This window comes from Ornithodoros turicata, chromosome 2, assembly GCF_037126465.1.
Source record: "Ornithodoros turicata isolate Travis chromosome 2, ASM3712646v1, whole genome shotgun sequence".
Taxonomy (NCBI): domain Eukaryota; kingdom Metazoa; phylum Arthropoda; class Arachnida; order Ixodida; family Argasidae; genus Ornithodoros; species Ornithodoros turicata.
In genome coordinates, this window is record NC_088202.1 from 149,956,388 (window position 1) to 149,974,477 (window position 18,090).

At 46.5% G+C, this 18,090-nt stretch overlaps 1 protein-coding gene and 2 non-coding genes across 9 annotated transcripts in view; 2 read left to right on the forward strand and 1 right to left on the reverse strand.

The window, feature by feature from the left end:
* Positions 1 to 18,090, forward strand: part of LOC135386392 (NGFI-A-binding protein homolog) — a 331,002-nt gene that overhangs the window by 300,681 nt on the left and 12,231 nt on the right. The gene's annotated exons all lie outside the window — the stretch shown is intronic.
* Trnaa-ggc (transfer RNA alanine (anticodon GGC)) lies at positions 9,375 to 9,446 on the reverse strand. Its single transcript has one exon. It is a non-coding gene; the product is annotated as a tRNA-Ala (tRNA).
* On the forward strand, positions 9,937 to 10,008 carry Trnaa-ggc (transfer RNA alanine (anticodon GGC)). Its single transcript has one exon. It is a non-coding gene; the product is annotated as a tRNA-Ala (tRNA).

An 18,090-nucleotide genomic window follows, 5' to 3' on the forward strand; every position in this document is an offset into this window, starting at 1 on the left:
GAACTGGTTTATCTCTATCTACCGTCCACCAAACAAAAATCATGAATCCATAAAATTGTACCAACAGATATCGTGGATATCTGACGAGAGTTTAAAATCCGTTGCCTTTGGTTCCTTCTTTTGCTTCCTCCTTTCTCTACACACCTTCAGACAAATCCTCCTCTGCATCAGGCCTGTCCGCAGGTCGGCGCCGCCGTTTTTCCTTTCACGTGACCCTTCCAATGCTTAAACTATTAATAATTTCAGGAGACTTGAACCTTCCCGACTATAGATGGGACATAACATATCAAGTTCGCCTAAATAACTCGCTTCTGTATCTAACTTTTGACGACGTGCTCTCAGATTACTGTTTTAAGCAATTTGTTTTATCACCAACACGTGGTCGTTGCATTTTGCATTTACTGTGGTGCAGCCATAATGAAATGATCTCTTCTGTTTCTGTTGTAGCTGGTGTTTCTGTTCATGACTGTAGAATTGCTAATTTAAACGTTCCTTGGGATATTACAAATGTTCGACATGAAAGAGAGATTTTTATGTACAACAGGGCGATTTCCAAGCAATCAGTAGCTAATTTAATAGCTTCCAAGCTAATTTTTCGAGGTTTCAATCCCTGAGTGAAAGTTTCGATTGCTTACGGAATGAATTCATAGACATGTTATTGAGTTTAACTCGGCGACACGTACCGACGGCAAAGGTTAGGCCTAAAATAAAGTGTGACGAGCGTTATTTTACAAAAGAATATTTATGCAGGCCGCCGCCTACAACAGTCACGTGGAGTCCATCGACCCCTCGGTTACCTCTTTCATTGCGTGTCGTTGCAGTCGTCAGGAGGAATCACTGCTGCACCGTCTCAACGTTGCCCGCGCCCCATTGCTTCTTTAAAAAATGGTCCAATTTAGCTCCCCCTGGTGAGCACAGATGCCCTGGCGAGGTGGCCGACATTCCTCATTGTCCTCTGCACTGCACTGCCAGCAGTGAAATTCCCCAACGACAAGCCCTCCGTCGCCGTCTAATACAACACATTGTTCATGGCCACCATCCTTGGTCCCGTCCGACTCAGTGAGCTGAGTTTGAGACTGCGTTTGTGTTCGTCCTCTACCTCGTCTCGGGTTTTCAAGTCATGGATCGTCACCACAGCCCTGCTCCGCTTCTTGAAAGGCGTCTGCCCTCTGACTGGACTTTCTTTTGTGCCTGTTTTTCTTTCATTTTGTCTTTTTCGGTATAGCAAGCTGACATTTCCTTTTTTCTTTCACTCTATCAAGCATATCCCCCCGATAGTATTATAAAAGTCGTAGTATAAAAAGCCGAGAAAACGGGGACTTTGTTTCAAAGGCGCCAATCAAAACTAAGCTCAAGTGTCAACCTTTAAGAACTGGCGCAATTCCGTACTAGCGCCGCGAACCAACTGTGCGGCCTGGGCCGACTTCAGGAGGAACTGTGCCGTCTGGAAAGCCTGCTGGAAAACCACCTCCCGGTGTGGAAAGCGATCATCCTAACCACTACGCAACGCGACCTGGTATTTTATTTTAGTTATATTTCGCGTAAGGAAGCAAAGTAATTATTTAACTGGTTCACTTAATTAAAAGCGCGTCTAACGAAAAACAACAAAACGACGGGTAAGTCTTAGAGCATGCAAGAAAAAGAAACGGCTTCTTTAATGAGTTTTAATCAAAAAATTAATAACGGGTTGTTTAGGGTGGCCCTTTTCTTCAGTGACGGAAAAACGCGGAACAGCTGGTAGCCTCGCTTTTTCTGCACGAACACACGTCAATTCCAACGAGGGACGGATATCGTCTTCAGAGGGGTTTATAGCGGTACATGTCTGTTCCCCCTCGATCAAATGTTTTTGCCTTCGTTTTTTGCAAATTGTTTCCAGGGAGCTTCTTGCTGTGCAAGGAGTGGTCCCTGCTGAGGCGTATGGAATCAGTTGGCTGAAATACTGATAGCTTTTTAATGAAACAATATTCTATAAATTGACAGGTGGAGGAATTTCATATGCCCGTAAAAACAGTGCCACCAAAGGAGGTTTAAGAAAACAATATTAATCTTTCTTCCTTCCTTCTTTTTTTCATTGCGAATTGTATTCCGAAGGCATTTCTGCTGCCTTATTACAGGATCCCATTACATTATAATTAGAATAACGATCCCAGAAATAGGAAGCCGCCCCTTGATTAATTGAATTTGTTGTTCCGGTGTCTTTTTACTCGAGGAAAGGATTTTCAGGCCCTTGCATATTCATATCCTCTATCGATTAATTTTGGTCTTTTTAAAGAACCCACCTCGTATAGTTCTTTTTTTTTTCTTGGTTGACAAAATATGCCGTCCTCACCTCGTTACTCGTGAGGGAGTAGCCTAAGTTATAGTCGTACTTCAATCGAAGCAGTTTGTAATAGCGATGAAATACAACCGTTTAACGCCGTTTTGGCTGCGTCATACAGGTGCGCCACTTACCAAATCGCGGTTATCGTGAACGACAGTTTGTTGTTGTCACACGGCAGTTTGTGACATGTTAGCATTGCATGACCACGTGATCGTGACACAAGTGCCAGGTATATTTGGATTACGGTGTATATCATGAAAAGAAAAGGGAAAAATGGCACTTAAACAGCTTAACAGCCATTAAATACGCGGTGCGCACATAATTATTTAGGGGAAATGTCATTACACGCGTACTGACGGCGGGAAATCGGGATAGCGAAGCCGAAGTTGCCAATCTCGGTTTCCCATAACGGCGGTCAGCGGCGTGACCTGCGCGGCTACATGTGACATGGGTTTTAGCGGAAACAGCGATAATCGTCCAATGTATGCTTCACGTGTGCACAAAGATCCATGTACCGCAGCTGGCTAACACGTCACCATTCAATTCAACTCAGTTTAGAGTTCATCTCGCGGATGCGGAGGTGGGAAAAATGCTGTGAGAGAGCCTGGCAAGTTCCCATCCTCAAAGCTCACGCTTCAAACGAACAGACAATAATAATGGAATAAATAATAGAATAAAACAGACAATAATAATCATGTCCATTTACAACACACACAATGCCGCACACACACATTTCATCACATTACCGCCAGCAATGGGGTAGAGTATCGCACCTGACTATGAAACTTCCCAACCATAAAATAAGTTGTTGCTGTTATACATAGTAAACACTTTAGCAAAATTCCAGAAATTACTACAACCTCAGAAAAGGGTTTGAAATGATTCAAAAATGGTACAAACCCAGAGATGATTCAACTTGAATGCCATGTTCAAAAATAGACTGAGATTGTTGACCGTAAATTGTTCGCGAAGGCGGCCATTTATGTTTTTGCCGAACATTACAGGGGAATTCATTTGCCTGTAATCTAAATAGATAATATAGTTATGTAGACCTAATACACTTATAAGATTATACCTTTTTAAAATATGCTTTAACAGACTCACAATAGGTAGCTTCATTTGAAATCGAACAAGGTGCGGAAGTTCTGTCGCGATATTCAAATGAAAAAAGGTATATATGTTGAAGGGGACCTCGAATAATATAAAAAGCACCCTATACTGATCCCGTACAGGCGATAGTTTTCCATGTATAGAGGAGAAAATTCCGTGCCTTTTCTTCTGTACGCTTGGAGATAAAAGAGAAAGTGTTATCTTGTCACAGACAGGAGGCTACAGTCTCTATGTTACTCAGCTGACGGATAGGTAATTTTATAAAAAATTGTAAACTCTGCCTGAACATCAGAAAAACCGAAAATTCTCCACTACGTACATCCACAACGATTTCTCACACGACACTAAGTGCTTTTCGATAGCTCGTGAAAGGATATAAGGTTTCTTTATATCACAGATGAGTGACTTTCTAGAAGTGAGCAGGTTATGCTCACATTTGCCATATTTGACCTAATCTGTTATCTGAAAAATGCATTTTTTTATCACTTATGGCACATGAGTAGCTTCGTACCCTTCCTCTAAATTGCCACATAGATATCTTTCATTTTTGCGATTTCAGTTTCCGGAGAAACTGTTCGGGAGTGGCAGCCTTTCCCTGTCGTTTGCATTTCAGACCATAACACAGTTTTATTGTGGGGTAACAAAGTTATCAAATAGTCCATTGTGCTGTTTCAACGTGGTGTTACGTGATAAGACGGAAAAGTGGCCACGAGGACGACGCTCAACTTCCAACTGGTCTTTATTAGCACAAACAATTATTTAAATACTATTTCTTATCAGAGCTGTAGCGTGGGCTAGAATCAGATGCTAGGAATGTTGTTTCTTCCCTTAGAAGGGTGACTGCTCACGCAGATTTCAATTCTAAGTTGTCGGATGAGGAATGTACCTGAACCTGTTGCACTAAAGTTTCGAGTACCAACTCCCTCCTCATGTTACTAGACGATCGTGTTCCTGCCTGTAGCGGGAATGTCATCTCTTTTGTGGAAATCCACGATATTTCAGAGCCGCAATGTACATGCCCGTGTACGGACAACCCTCCGGCTACATGACCACAATTGGCGCTGCAGAATATGGTTCCGAGCGTCCTCAATCGTCGTGCAACAGCCCCCGCTTCAATTGACCTCTCCCTGTTTATAAACAAATGACTTCATAGCGTTCGACAGCGCCACCAATTTGGTAGAGTTGAGCTACGCTCGAAGCTAGGGGGCGAAGTCGCGCCCGAAAGCCACGGTCTTGAGGCGATTACGATGGTCCCTGAAAGGGACGCGACCTTCGGTCCTACTTTTCTTTCAATAGGAGACAGCGAACAAGTGCCCATTCGTGGAACCCAATCCTCCCCCTCCGACTTGTTTCAGTTTCAATCTGTCTACTAACGTCATGACGTTTCTCGGGCATAGGTCTAGTGACGTGTTGTCAAAAATGGGAGTGCAACCACACCTACTGCAGTGAACGGAAATGTTACCCGATGGAGCATAACATTGGCCCGCTGGATTCCTACGCGAACAAGGTCGAGGATTCACCAAGCTCTGGCGCCCTACTTCCAAGAAATACCTCGGTTCAAGCCTCTGCCTGAACCTCCCATTCCATCCTAGACGCTGAAACTCCCTCCAGTGTAACCAGAGGTGCCAGGCCTCAAGTCAAAGAAGGACACTCCAGGGCCTCTTGCAATACAGCTCGCACGGGATGTGGTTGCTCAGTACTGCGAACTCCAGCAGATATTCACATTTGCGTCCACATCACAAGAGTCGTTGACATGCGCGTTCGTCATTCCGTCCTCGGGAGAGCACCGTGCGATCCGTCTATCTCACAAGACGTCCTCAACTGCTGCAGAGCTCTACGCCATCGAGGAAGCTCTCCTACACATAGCGTCAAAAGAAACACCGACTTCATGGGTTATTTTCTCTTACTCAAAATCTGGCTTCAAAGCAATGCAAGGTTCGACGACAACCTCACTTGCACCGGTCCTCTACAGTGTTGTCGCATCATACAACTCTGCTGAAACAAAGGTCCACAACATCATCATCCAGTGGATCCTAGGGCACTGAAGTATCAGTCTAAATTAGAGGGCGGACGAGGCTGCTCGAATTGCTCACCATAAAAGAACTACTCACAAAATCTGCTTCACGCAATCCGATGCGAAGTACCTGCTGGCCTCCTTAGGTAATCGTCTCTCTAAAACCATGTGGACAGGCGACGTCATGAATCACTCGTTCCTCGTGCGAATCGACCCCAACTGCACCTACTGCCTCCCACCGAAGATGCCAAGGCCGTTAGAGTCCGTCATCCATCGCCTGCGACTCAAAGTCCCGTTCGCTGCAACATTCCTTCATAAGATGTGTCGTTGGTGTCGTAAGGTGTCGTTGGATCGCCGAACTGTTCGACTTGCGGAACTGTGGGGGACACGGAGCACGTGCTGGTCACCTGCCGACGCTTCGACTCTAGTCGGCGAACACTGAAGAACGCCCTCGCGAAACTTGACAACCGACCTTTTAGTGTTGAGAAGCTACTGGGGAGCTGGCCAAGGCAGCACCAGCAACCTGCGCTATGTGCCCTGACGACCTACCTCAAGGGCATACGTGCTAAAATTATCTTTTAAATCATTCAGTGCTTCCACATGTCAGGCATCCTGGAACCGCACCAGTGCGATCTACATTTCCTTTTTTTTTTTCTATTTCTGTTCTATTCTATTCTATTCTATGGAGTATAACATATTAATACACCTTTCTGTCTACCAGCTCCCGTGGCATAGTGGTTAGGGTGGCCTCTTTCTACGCAGAGACTGGGAGGTGACACGGGTTCGCATCCTGACACCGGCTGTGCTGTCTGAGGTTTTCCCTGGGTTTTCCGAATACTTTCCAGACGATTGTCGGCACAGTCCCCCCCCCCCCTGAAGTCGGCCTTCATGCAAGAAGTCGTCTCCAGGCCCGAACGCCATTACATACACGGTGATTCGAAACCTTGACCCTACTTCCCTTCAGGCCCTGCTGAACATCTCCAATCGCTCGTGGAGGCATGGACAGGTTCCTAGGCAGTGGAAAGTCGGCCGAGTGGTACCGTTGCTAAAACCAGGAAAACACCCATCCCAATTGGCATCATTTCGCCCGGTAACTCTGACCAGCTGCTTGGGGAAAGTGATGGAAAGAATGGTCTTGTGTAGAATTGAGTGGTGGCTCGAAAACCATGCCTTCTTCCCTCAAGAGCAAAGCTAGGTTTCGACGGCACCGCAGTTCGATAGATTCTGTCCTCGACTTGGTCATGTCGGTGGAAGAGGCACGACGAGGCGGGAAGATGTCGGCCGTGATATTTCTTGATGTTGAGAGAGCATATGACACCGTCAGTCATCCATCAATCTTACATGCAGCGCTTATACAGCTTATACAGCGCAGCGCTCTCACGTAGAACGTTCCTTTGGATAGCTGATTTCCTCAGTCAACGAGGTATTTTCGTCCGGACAAGACAAGGCGACACAGAGCAATTCCCCATCTCTCATGGGGTACCACAAGGAAGCGTCCTAAGTCTGCTCCTCTTTAATGACGTTATGGCGGGCATTGGAACCTGCATTCAGCGGAAAGTCAACTTGTCCCTGTATGCCAATGACATCTGGATTTGGACTACAGGCACTTCCCGTCCAGCACTCCGCCAGCGTCTTCAGCGCACGTTAGATGCCAATCGCCTCTATTTACTCCAGGCAGGAATGGAGATATCCGTGGAGAAAAGCGCAGTTCTAGACCTCACGCGCAAAGACATGCATAGATGTCGCCTGTATATTGGTGGAAGCCCACTGGAGCAGTTGACACATTACAAGTTTCTCGGCGTAACTCTCTCATGGAATTTGTCGTGGAAGCGCGATATAGACTTTATTGAAAAGAAAGTCCAACGCTGGGTCAACGTCATTCGTCACTTCGCAGGTATGAGATGGGGGGCGAGACGAGAAGGATCTCATCATGCTGCACAATGCCCTGGTTCGTGGCTCAGTGATGTACAGTCTTCCCGTCCTGCACGTACTTTCTCAGGCACTGATACAAAGGATTCGAGCCCTGCTCGTGCGAAGCCTTCGGGTATGTCTCGGGGTCCCGCGAGGCGTTGAAACCCGTCTAGTAGTGGCTGAGGCCAGGGACATCTCCATTGAAGTTCTCCGTACTCGGAAAACTGCGTGCCATCATAACCGTCACTCTCTAATTCGCAAGCTTCACGCTAGACGGAACGCGACGGTTCATGCTGCTGTGACATCATTCAGACCTCATATCCCCAAATTCATAGTCGACCCGACGGCACCCAAAGTGCCTCCATGGACGTTGCCGTCGCCGCCTGTCACTGTCTCCATACCCGGCCTCAAGAACAACAAAAAGAGCTGTCCTGATGTCCTCATGCAACTTACCCTTGACTTCATCGAGGCTCAATACCGCAACAGTACCGCTGTATACACGGATGGATCGTCGACCAGGGACACTTCATCTTCAGCCTTTGCCATTCCATCAGTTTCCGTTACACGTGGGTGTCGTCTGTCTCACCATACCTCATCGACATCCGCTGAACTTTATGCTATCTTGTTGTTCTTGACATATGCGGAAGACTGTGAACCGCGGCACTGGGTAATTTACACCGACTCCAAAGCAGTTCTCCTGTGCATTAAAAACATGGGCATCCGCGGTTTCCATTCCTCAGTGGTGATAGATATCCTGTGCGCTCTAAAGTCCCTACAAGATCGCTCCCACTCCGTTGCCTTTCAGTGTGTTCCACGGCATTGTGGAATAACTGTGAACCACGAGGCCGACGCTGCCGCTGCACCTCAACAACGGCCTTCTGTGCCCATTATACTCTCGAGAGGAGACAGAAGATCCCTCCTCAGGCATTTGTCCGATTCATGGTCTACCCTAGAGTGGCAACACGACATTCCAACTAGGTCCTCTTTGGGAAGTGTAGATCCAACGCTGTCATACCGGCTGCCTGCAAAGCTTCCTCGTCCTCTGATGTCGCTCATCCACAGGCTACGTCTGAATGTGGCCTTCACTCCGTTCTATTGCTACCAGTTAGGCTGTGAGGCTAGCCCTATGTACAACGAGTGTGATGTACTTGCCAGCGTAGAACACATACTCCTCCGCTGCCGGACCTATATCAACGAGAGGCGTACACTGCAGTCACAGCTTGCCACCCTTGGCTGCCGCCCCTTCAACAAGTCGACCATCCTCGGCCCTTGGAACACCGCGGCCCACTCTGGGGCCTTACATCATGTAGTTGGCTTTTTTGAGGCGACAGGCCTAAAGGACTCATTATGACCCCAGCAGCGCTCTCGGACATTCCCACCATCACGATCACGTTCAGCATCGTCATCGCCGCTCCGATCATTCCCGTGATCTCTCATCGTCATCACTCATCATTCTCACCACACATATTAGACCCCTTGCCATGGGGTAGCGTTCAACTTCCAGAGTGGAAAACCTCCCCCACTTCATCATCAGAATATATCTGTTGTTGTTGTTTTTCATCAACATGTAAGAAATACTTTCCTTTTCTTTCTTTTTTTTTTTTTTTGCTATCTCATATCCGGGTACGTCTACCACATATCTGATCTTCTCTGTTTTAATTGGATTTAGATCCGACCTACTTTGGGGGATATCAGGAAAGACATTAACATTGTGGTCAAGTTCCTTATCTACTAGATTACGAAATTTCGGAATAGTTTACAAATTCTTTCAGGCTTCCTTGGCGAGAGATCTTTTAGGGTACCCTTTCCATCATCATCCCCTCATTCGTTCCCAAAAAGCAGTGGGGCAGTGTACCGCCACAACGGCGGTGAGTCGCCCACCTCATCATCATCTAACGTGTAATGTACAAGAGATAAACTGATGTTCTGAGGCTGGAACAACAAGAAGGGACAGATACAAACAAAGCCTCAAATTGCCTAAGAAATCAACGATGAAAGATGAAAGTCACTGAAAAGGTTAGCCAGCTGTAGGGATCGAACCCACATCCTCTGGATTGCCGGTCCAGGGCTCTACCATTGAGCTAAGCTAACACGGCCTTTCCAGCGACTTTCGGGGTGCGTCATCTGAAGGGACGACAAACCAGCCACTCACTCTCACTCACCCTCCTTTCACTCTTACATTTTTGCTCACTCATACACACATTCATACGACGGAAATCGACGCAAGCGGCACCTGTTGAACAAGAGATAAACTGAGTTAAACTGAGAGATAAAGAGATAAACTGAGAGATAAACTGGGTTCGATCCCTACAGCTGGCTAACCTTTTCAGTGACTTTCATCTTTCATCGTTGATTTCTTAGGCAATTTGAGGCTTTGTTTGTATCTGTCCCTTCTTGTTGTTCCAGCCTCAGAACATCAGTTTATCTCTTGTTCAACAGGTGCCGCTTGCGTCGATTTCCGTCGTATGAATGTGTGTATGAGTGAGCAAAAATGTAAGAGTGAAAGGAGGGTGAGTGAGAGTGAGTGGCTGGTTTGTCGTCCCTTCAGATGACGCACCCCGAAAGTCGCTGGAAAGGCCGTGTTAGCTTAGCTCAATGGTAGAGCCCTGGACCGGCAATCCAGAGGATGTGGGTTCGATCCCTACAGCTGGCTAACCTTTTCAGTGACTTTCATCTTTCATCGTGTAATGTACTTCTACTTATCAAAAATTTTATATACATGTTATCCTCCGTTTTTATCGAGAAAAGCAATGACTTTTTTGCAATAATTTTCGGTAGTTTAACAAGCTATTAAGAGACACATGCCTGAAAAACTCGTTTCAAGACTGAGATGAAAATATTATACGTGATCTTGACGTCACACTCACAAACAACTTGATGCCGTTCCCTAATTGATTACGAAATCGCTCCAAATTTACCTGTGTGATATATTAACACATTTGTATTCACGAGATTCCTTTTTGACGATTGATTACTCAACAGAGATACACAGGAAAATGATCACTAATCCCTTCTTTGATCACCTTGGGAACTACAAGCATTTTCTCAGAGGTCGTTATGGAAACGTCTGGGAGAGTTGGCTATGTTAATCTGGCAGGTTCATTAATATGTGTAACAAAGTTGTACGTTTCCAACAACCTTAGGAATTTTTTTATATAACGAATTTTTTAGCAAGTCAGTAATGTTAATGTCTGTTCCGTTCTTTGGAACTAAACAAAACATTATTATTATTTATTTTATCATAATGTATTTGTTCATTGCTGCGTCAACCTACGGCGAGGTCTTAAGTGCCTAACATTGGCGTGTTGAAAAGGAGAATTCTATTTTAGCTGGACTGGCTGTTTTGCCTGGAGGTTCGGTACTCCCTGACGTCGAGGACGGGTTTTGATTATGACTCACGAACGTTATCTGCTCGTTGCTCGTTATGTTTCGCACAGGACAATTTATCATCCCGTTGACGGAAATTTCGTTAACGGCCACTGTTTTTACAGTTGGTTATTCCAACTCGTCCGAACATCGCCAAAATGTTTAATAGAGTTAACACAGTCATGTGTCAAAGTTGCTTTTATTCCAGGATTTGTCTCGAAAACAACCATTATGTCGCTCCATTATTGAAAGCAAAAGCGTACTTGAATTGATGGGTTCTTACGGAGTGAATTATTCCAAATCATCTCGTCCATGACAAAATTTGTTTCACCCTCTTCCACTGAAAGTCTCTAATGAATCGATTACGGCCGTCACTCACCGCTTGATGGGTGACAAGGCCACAGAAGGAGCCATTTTTTACGGCTCTCTGCTCCCAACGGTTTTTTCATCGTGTCTATTTTTTATGAGTGTGGCACCCCATTCGCTCTGCTGCTCAAAACCAGATGGTAATGAAATAACGGTAACGAAATTTTTTCCAGTAATATCTCTATTTTCGAGTAATCGTCCCCAGCTGAAGCCTATGGCAAGAAGACTGGAAACTTTTTGGCAGCCATTTCGAGTGACGGTACAGGGATAGTTTTACGAGGGGGTGCTCAAAAGTTATTGGCCCGACGAACGCGGCTCCGACATATTCACCTCGATGTTTTTGAAAAAAGAATTTCCACGTCTGCCCTCGGAAATATGATTCGGCTGCTCCTATTAGAGTCCCGCACGGGCCCCCGACCCGGCCTGCGGGCCGGGCCGGGTTTGTTATTGGCTGTATGCTCCGGGCCGACAAACAGAGACAGAGAGACAGGCTCGGCCAGGTCACGCAGCAAATTCCACGCAGTGGAGGACTATTGGTTCATATCATCACGCGCTTGCGTTATTCCTGTGCAAAGGACACTGCATTATGCGTATGATTCGACCCTCTAGAACATTCTCAAAGCAACTTCACATTGCTCCTCACTCATTTCACAATCACGTTGGCAAAGTATGGTGAGAGGGGAGAAGGAGTTTGTAGACAGCATGCTTTACATCCGCAAAAACTTGACAGTGTAACGATAACGCCCATGCCCGCGTGCGTCCTGGGTTTAATTTGGTCTCGTGCTGTTACGGTGTTAAACCGACAGCACTTGTATGCTGTGTCTTCTTTTCTTATAAATTTAGTTATAAATTTGTTTGATAAGCGCCAGAAACGTGTACGCCACGGCTGAAAATACTAGGCCGGGAACTACTCGCCGAGTCACCGGGCCGGGCCGTGCTCGCTTAGACGCCGGGACGGGCTGGGCCGCATAAAAATATGAACGTCCGGGCCATTTTTCGATGCGCCCGGGCCGGGTCGGCCCGGAAAAGTCGGCTCGTGCAGGGCTCTAGCTCCTATCACCTCCGAGGTTGAGATGCGAAGCCCCGAAAAAAAAAACCGAAATTTTGGGAAAAAACAGTTTTTCGGGTTTTTTTCTCGTCTCCGGAAAAATTGCCCAAAATTTCCAGGCGGCAAAATTGAAAAATGTAAATTTTCTTGCCTTCGATGCGTTCCAACCCGCTAACAGTGCCTTAGGTGCCTCCAATCCGCCAACAACTACCAACTTCGAGCTCCATCTGGCTGCTCCAAGCGATCGCCATCGCGCTCACATAATGTCGGAGTTCTGGTCAGAGTGGACGGGTTGTTCTAATTACCTATCGCTGAGCAGACAGTAGTCTCATGGGATGCTCTGCTCTGCATTTATGCCTAGAGGGTGAACACTACTAAAGTGTCTAGCTCATTGTTTGCTGTGGCTTGGCCGGCAATGCTTCGACTCAGCAGTAACCGCGTTTGTTTCCATTTTTTCCAATTGTTGGGGAAAAAAATCCAAAAGAACCGTTTTTTTTTTTCGAGTGATTCAAAATTTCCAGAAATTTTGCATCTCTACTCTGAGGATCTCTTTCCGATCACCTGTCCATTTATTTTGAGCTCCTGTCTCCTGCCTTGCGCACTGTCTCAACGCGGTCCCACTGCAAAAAAAGAAGCTCTCTTCATGCTTGGCTGAAAGCGATGCCTACTTCCTCTGAACCGGGCAATCTTGTCTCTTTCCTATATCTGCCAATCTTTACAGCAGTCCCACTCTTAGGGTGGAGAGACGCACTTCCTGAAGCTGTGCTCCTTGGTGGACCGGTGACTGCACAAGAGCCTACAGGTGACGTAAGGCTGCCCGAAAACTAGTGATTGCCACGGACTGTAAACACTTCCACCTTCTTAATGCCCTTTACAAGCAGCAGTCGCTGTAGTCGCTACGTAGTCACTATAGCAGTCGCCAAACTTGCCTTTTATATTGGTCGCAACTCATTTCTCTAATTTCTCTCCGAACTGCTGGAAAGCTCTACACAGACGCTTTTATACGCAGATCATTTCCCGTGGCACCTTCCGCTGTCCTCTCCGACGCGGACTCTATCTTGTGCCTTGAAGGAGTCGCGAGAGAACTCGCCCTGCGTTTCTTGAATGCGGTAGCCGTCGTGCTACCTGCTCTTCCAGCTCCTTCCTCTGGGTTTTGCGCTGCCTCTTCCGCGGAGCTGGAGTGTGATGTGCCGGCTCTTCCTAAACGTGCTCCCGGTCCCGACAGGGTTGCTGCAGCAATGGTGAAGCACCTCTGGAAGAGCCATCCATCTGCATTTCTGATTATCGTGAATTCGTTCATGGAGCACGCCCCCAGGAATGGAAGCGGTCTCGAATTGTCGTCGTTCAGAAGGTGCCCTCCAGAGGCCTCTGTCTCGACAACATTAGGTCATCAGAGAGGCTGGAACAAGATACAAGGGACAAATACATACAAAGCCTCAAATTGCCTAAGAAATTAACGATGAAAGATGGAAGTCACTGAAAAGGTTAGCCAGCTCTAGGAGTCGAACCCACATCTTCTGGATTACCGGTCCAGGGCTCTACCAATTGCGCTAAGATAACACGCCTTCCCAGCGACTTCCAGGGTGCGTCATCTGAAGGGACAAACCAGCCATTCTGTCTCACTCATCCTCCTTTTCATTCTTCCATTTTTGCTCACTCATACCCACATTCATACGACGAAGGGACAAACACATATAAAGCCTTAAATTGCCTAAGAAATCTAGAAGATGTGGGTTCGACTCCTACAGCTGGCTAACCTTTTCAGTGACTTCCATCTTTCAACATTATATCAGTCGCGCTGACTGTGGAGAGACTCTAAGACATGCACCGCCTGTTGTCACCTGTCCTAGAATCATCTGGTGTTCTTAAAGCTACTCAAATTGGTTTTTGCTCGCGCTACTCTATTTGGTTGGCCAACACGAGCCTCGAGAACCAGATCCGTCTCGTCCGCGAGAGGCAAAGAGAAGGGTTTTCTCTCTGGGCTTGTCAGTCGAGATGTTGCTAAATCTTATGACAGCATGGTTCAGTCTGTGCTCCTGCAGAAATTGGTGAATACTAACACTCGCCCTTACCTGATTGCGTGGGTCATGGACTTCCTCTCTGATCGTTCGTTCTTCTGCTCTGCTGGTCTCTTAGCTTCCTCATCATACCCGCAGAGTAGGGGTGTCCCCAAAAGATCGGTGCTCTCTCCCATATTATTCAACGTTTTAATCATGTCCCTCCATTCCGATCCGGAGATTACGACCTTTACGTACGCAGACGGTATTCTTTCTTAGATTCGGCGCCTTCGTGGTCTGAGTTACACGCTAAGTTATCAGCCTATCTCGACACCCTGGTAGCCGTAATGAGCTCGGTGCACATTTTTGTGAATATGGAGAAGTTCGCCATGCCTGTGTTTCCCTTGGACACTCTGGTCACCATCGACTTACAAGTTGGCCTGCAGTCGGTCCGTCAAGCGTACCTGAGGATGTGGTACGACGAATCGCTGAGCTGGTGTTATCACATGGATCACTTAGGTCACTTGTGCTTAAAGGCAACGAAGGCGCTCGGCGTCGTCATTAAGTGCTCTAGTACGCGTGTCGGCATGCGTAGGAACGCCCTGTAATGTCTGTACAGATCTTACGTAAGGCCCATTTTGGAGTTTGGTGCTGTCCTTTTTTCCTTCCTGCCCGACTGGGGTGTAACCAAACTGTATATTTTGGAGCGGCGGGCCCTCCGCCTCTGTTTGGGCCTTCCCAGCTAATGATGCGCTTCTCATTGAGGCCCGTATGCCTTCTCTTAAGTCTAGCTTCCGGCTGCTTACTGTGAGAACCTACCTGTCATAGCATCAGAATCCCCTTGCGCTGCAAAACAGGGCCTCTTTCAAGGATGCTCTGCTGTGGCACCGTTAAACTACTCTACAATTACGTTTCGTCCAGTAACTCATCCTGCCATTAAAGGTTTCTCTGTTGGATGCCCATCCGGACCCTCCTCCTGTGGGTGTTATTGAAATCTTCCCCATGACTGTCCGTCATGTTCCCTTGCGTATCCTACAAACTGTGCTAATGGGCCATCTTCATCAGTTTCCGCACCATCTAGTGGGGGGGGGGGATATGTTTATTAAGAAAAAGTCGCAACTGACGCCTCTTTCTTAGTGTAGCGATCTAGGGTCGGCCTAGTTCCCGGTGTCCAGGTTTCCCAGATTTCACACCTCCATTTCATAGCGAGTTCCTTGCGGAACATTTAGCCTCAAGAGGGTCCTGCCCTCCTGTGAGAGGGTGCTCTCGTCTTCAGACTCATTTTCAGTCGTTTCTGTATTGGCGACCCCCTGCCAGGTCTTGCTCTCCCTACCGCTTCCTCTTGTTCCCTCGCACGTACGCAATATCATCGTTACGCGAGTTCCTGGACACCGTGGGCTTACTGTAAACAAAACCGCTGACTGCCTCGCGAAAATGTCCCTTTCTGGCGCGGTTATTGACCTTTTCCCTCCCCTTGCGCATGTTTGCGTGGCCAGATACAAACAGTTTTTACGGCTTTCCTTTGGTCCCATCTTGCGTCCTGAGTACGCCCACCTGTCTGTCTCGTGGCAGCCGGCTTCCTGCTTTTGTCGGTAGTCAGAAGTCTTGTTGACGCGCCCCGCCCCTCAACTTTTGCCTTCACCGAGCCGGCCGCTCTTCATATCCTGCGTACCCCCATCGTGGTCAGGATGATACTGTCTAGACCCAAGAGACCCAACCACACCAGATTGAAGTGCTTTCCACTATAAGGTCTCTCAAAAGTTCAAAGTCTTCTGGCCATGACGGTTCATCTTCATCTCTCTCTTAAACAAGTGGGACACCTATTGACCCAACCGCTGTCAGTGCTAGCAAATAGCATGTTTTTACAAGGGACATTCCCTGACGAACTTAAACTGGCGAAGGTTGTACCTGTCCATAAAAAAGGACTTAGAGTGGATGTAGAAAATTATCGTCCCATATCGATACTTCCTGCGATCAGCAAGGTGTTTGAAAAATTAATACTTAACCGACTAGAAAGATTCTTTAACAGACATAAGATAATACATCCGCTCCAGTTCGGCTTTCGCAAAGGTAAATCCACAACTTTAGCATTAATGAACGCGACCGAACAGACAAAGAAGAGTATCGAACAAAAACTGCTTACAATGGGCACTTTTGTGGACCTGACAAAGGCCTTTGATTTAATAGATCACAAAATACTTCTACAAAAGGCATACAGGTATGGAATTCGAGGGCTTCCGCTCACTTTGCTTGAGAGCTACTTGCATAATATAGAATGCTGTATGTTCATGTCTCGGGCCACGATTCTTCTATTAAGGCTTTATCAACTGGCGTTCCTCAGGGGTCAATTTTCCTTTTTCTTATGTATATCAACGACCTTCATCTCTGTCTGTCTGAGAAGTGTTTCTTATATGCCGACCACACCAATATTTTTGTTGAAAACTCCACTATTGGATGGCTGTTCGTGAAGGCTGATAACATTTTAACTACGTTTTCCGCATGGTTGACAGCTAACAAACGCGTTCCTAACATAGATAAGACTTCATATGTAATCTTTCGCCCACGCCAAAAATTACTTGACCTAAGCCAATACACATTATATTTTTGTGGGCGTTCCCTGTCAAGAACGACATCCGTGAAATTCTTGGGGGTTATCTTGGATGAACATCTATCGTGGACTAACCATATCCAGTTCGTGCGTTCCAAGGTCACCAGCGGGATCTATGCTCTTTCAAGAATTCGATACCTGCTCCCCGTCACTTGTCTCCTAATGGTTTTCCATGCTCTAGTCCAATCGCATATTTCTTATGCCCTGAGCAATGCGCATAATGATGTTCGCACATCCCCGCGATAGTATCTCATTTGCATTCCAGTGTTGTGTCTATCCAGAGCATATACAATTTACTGAAATACAAAGTTACCATCCTAATCTACAGATTATGCAACGGCATGATGTCGGATCATCTAATTTCAATCAGACATCTAGAAAAACCTTATTCGCTGCGGTGCGAACCTGGTGTGCTACAGGTACTTCAACCTCGAACGAATTACGGGATTTGTTCAATGAGTTATTTCATGAGTCTGGCATTCATTGCCCTCTCATATACGGTCCCTAACATCTTTTCCCCACTTTAAGTATCAGCTACGCAGTTTCTTACACTCCCAGCATAATGCCCAATCATCACTGTAGATGTAACCATGTGATGAATTAAATGACAACATATGATGTTTCGGTTCAAATTATTTTTCTCAACAACTGTATAAGGCTGCTCTGCTCGTAAGGCTGCTCAGTAACTTACTTACCAGTCTGTTTATTGTCGAGTAACTCCCCGTGTGTTCCTTAGTTCTTTAGTAACTTATCAGTGTGTTAGTTTTCGGGTACATGTACTTTTATTTTAGTTTTTTTATCGTATATTGATTTAACAATGAACTGTGTTGGGACTACTACAGGGCTTGCCCTCACAGTCCCGCTTTGTGTACATTTTTTCAACATAGCCTAAATAAAGATTACTAAAGATTTAAAAAAAAAAGAACACCTCCTACCACACTGTAGGTTTTACGCTAGTCTTCGAGAAGCCTATATCAGTCCCCCCTCTCCGTGAGCTGGGTGTCCCCGTCAGCCTTCCTTTCGTGTGGAGCCTTTCACACTTCCATTTGGGCAGCGAGTCTTTCGCATTTCCTTTCCCACTCGCACCACTTCTAGCCCACCCTGCATCATCGCCCATACACCTCTGCACCATTGAGTATTATTGCACGCACACTTAAGTAACGATGAAAGATGAAAGTCACTGAAAAGGTTAGCCAGCTGTAGGGATCGAACCCACATCTTCTGGATTGCCGGTCCAGGGCTCTACCAATTGAGCTAAGCTAACACAAAGACGTCTGTATCTGTCCCTTCTATGTTGTCCCAGCCTCAGAACATCAGTTTATCTCTTGTTCAACACTTAAGTAGCCCTCA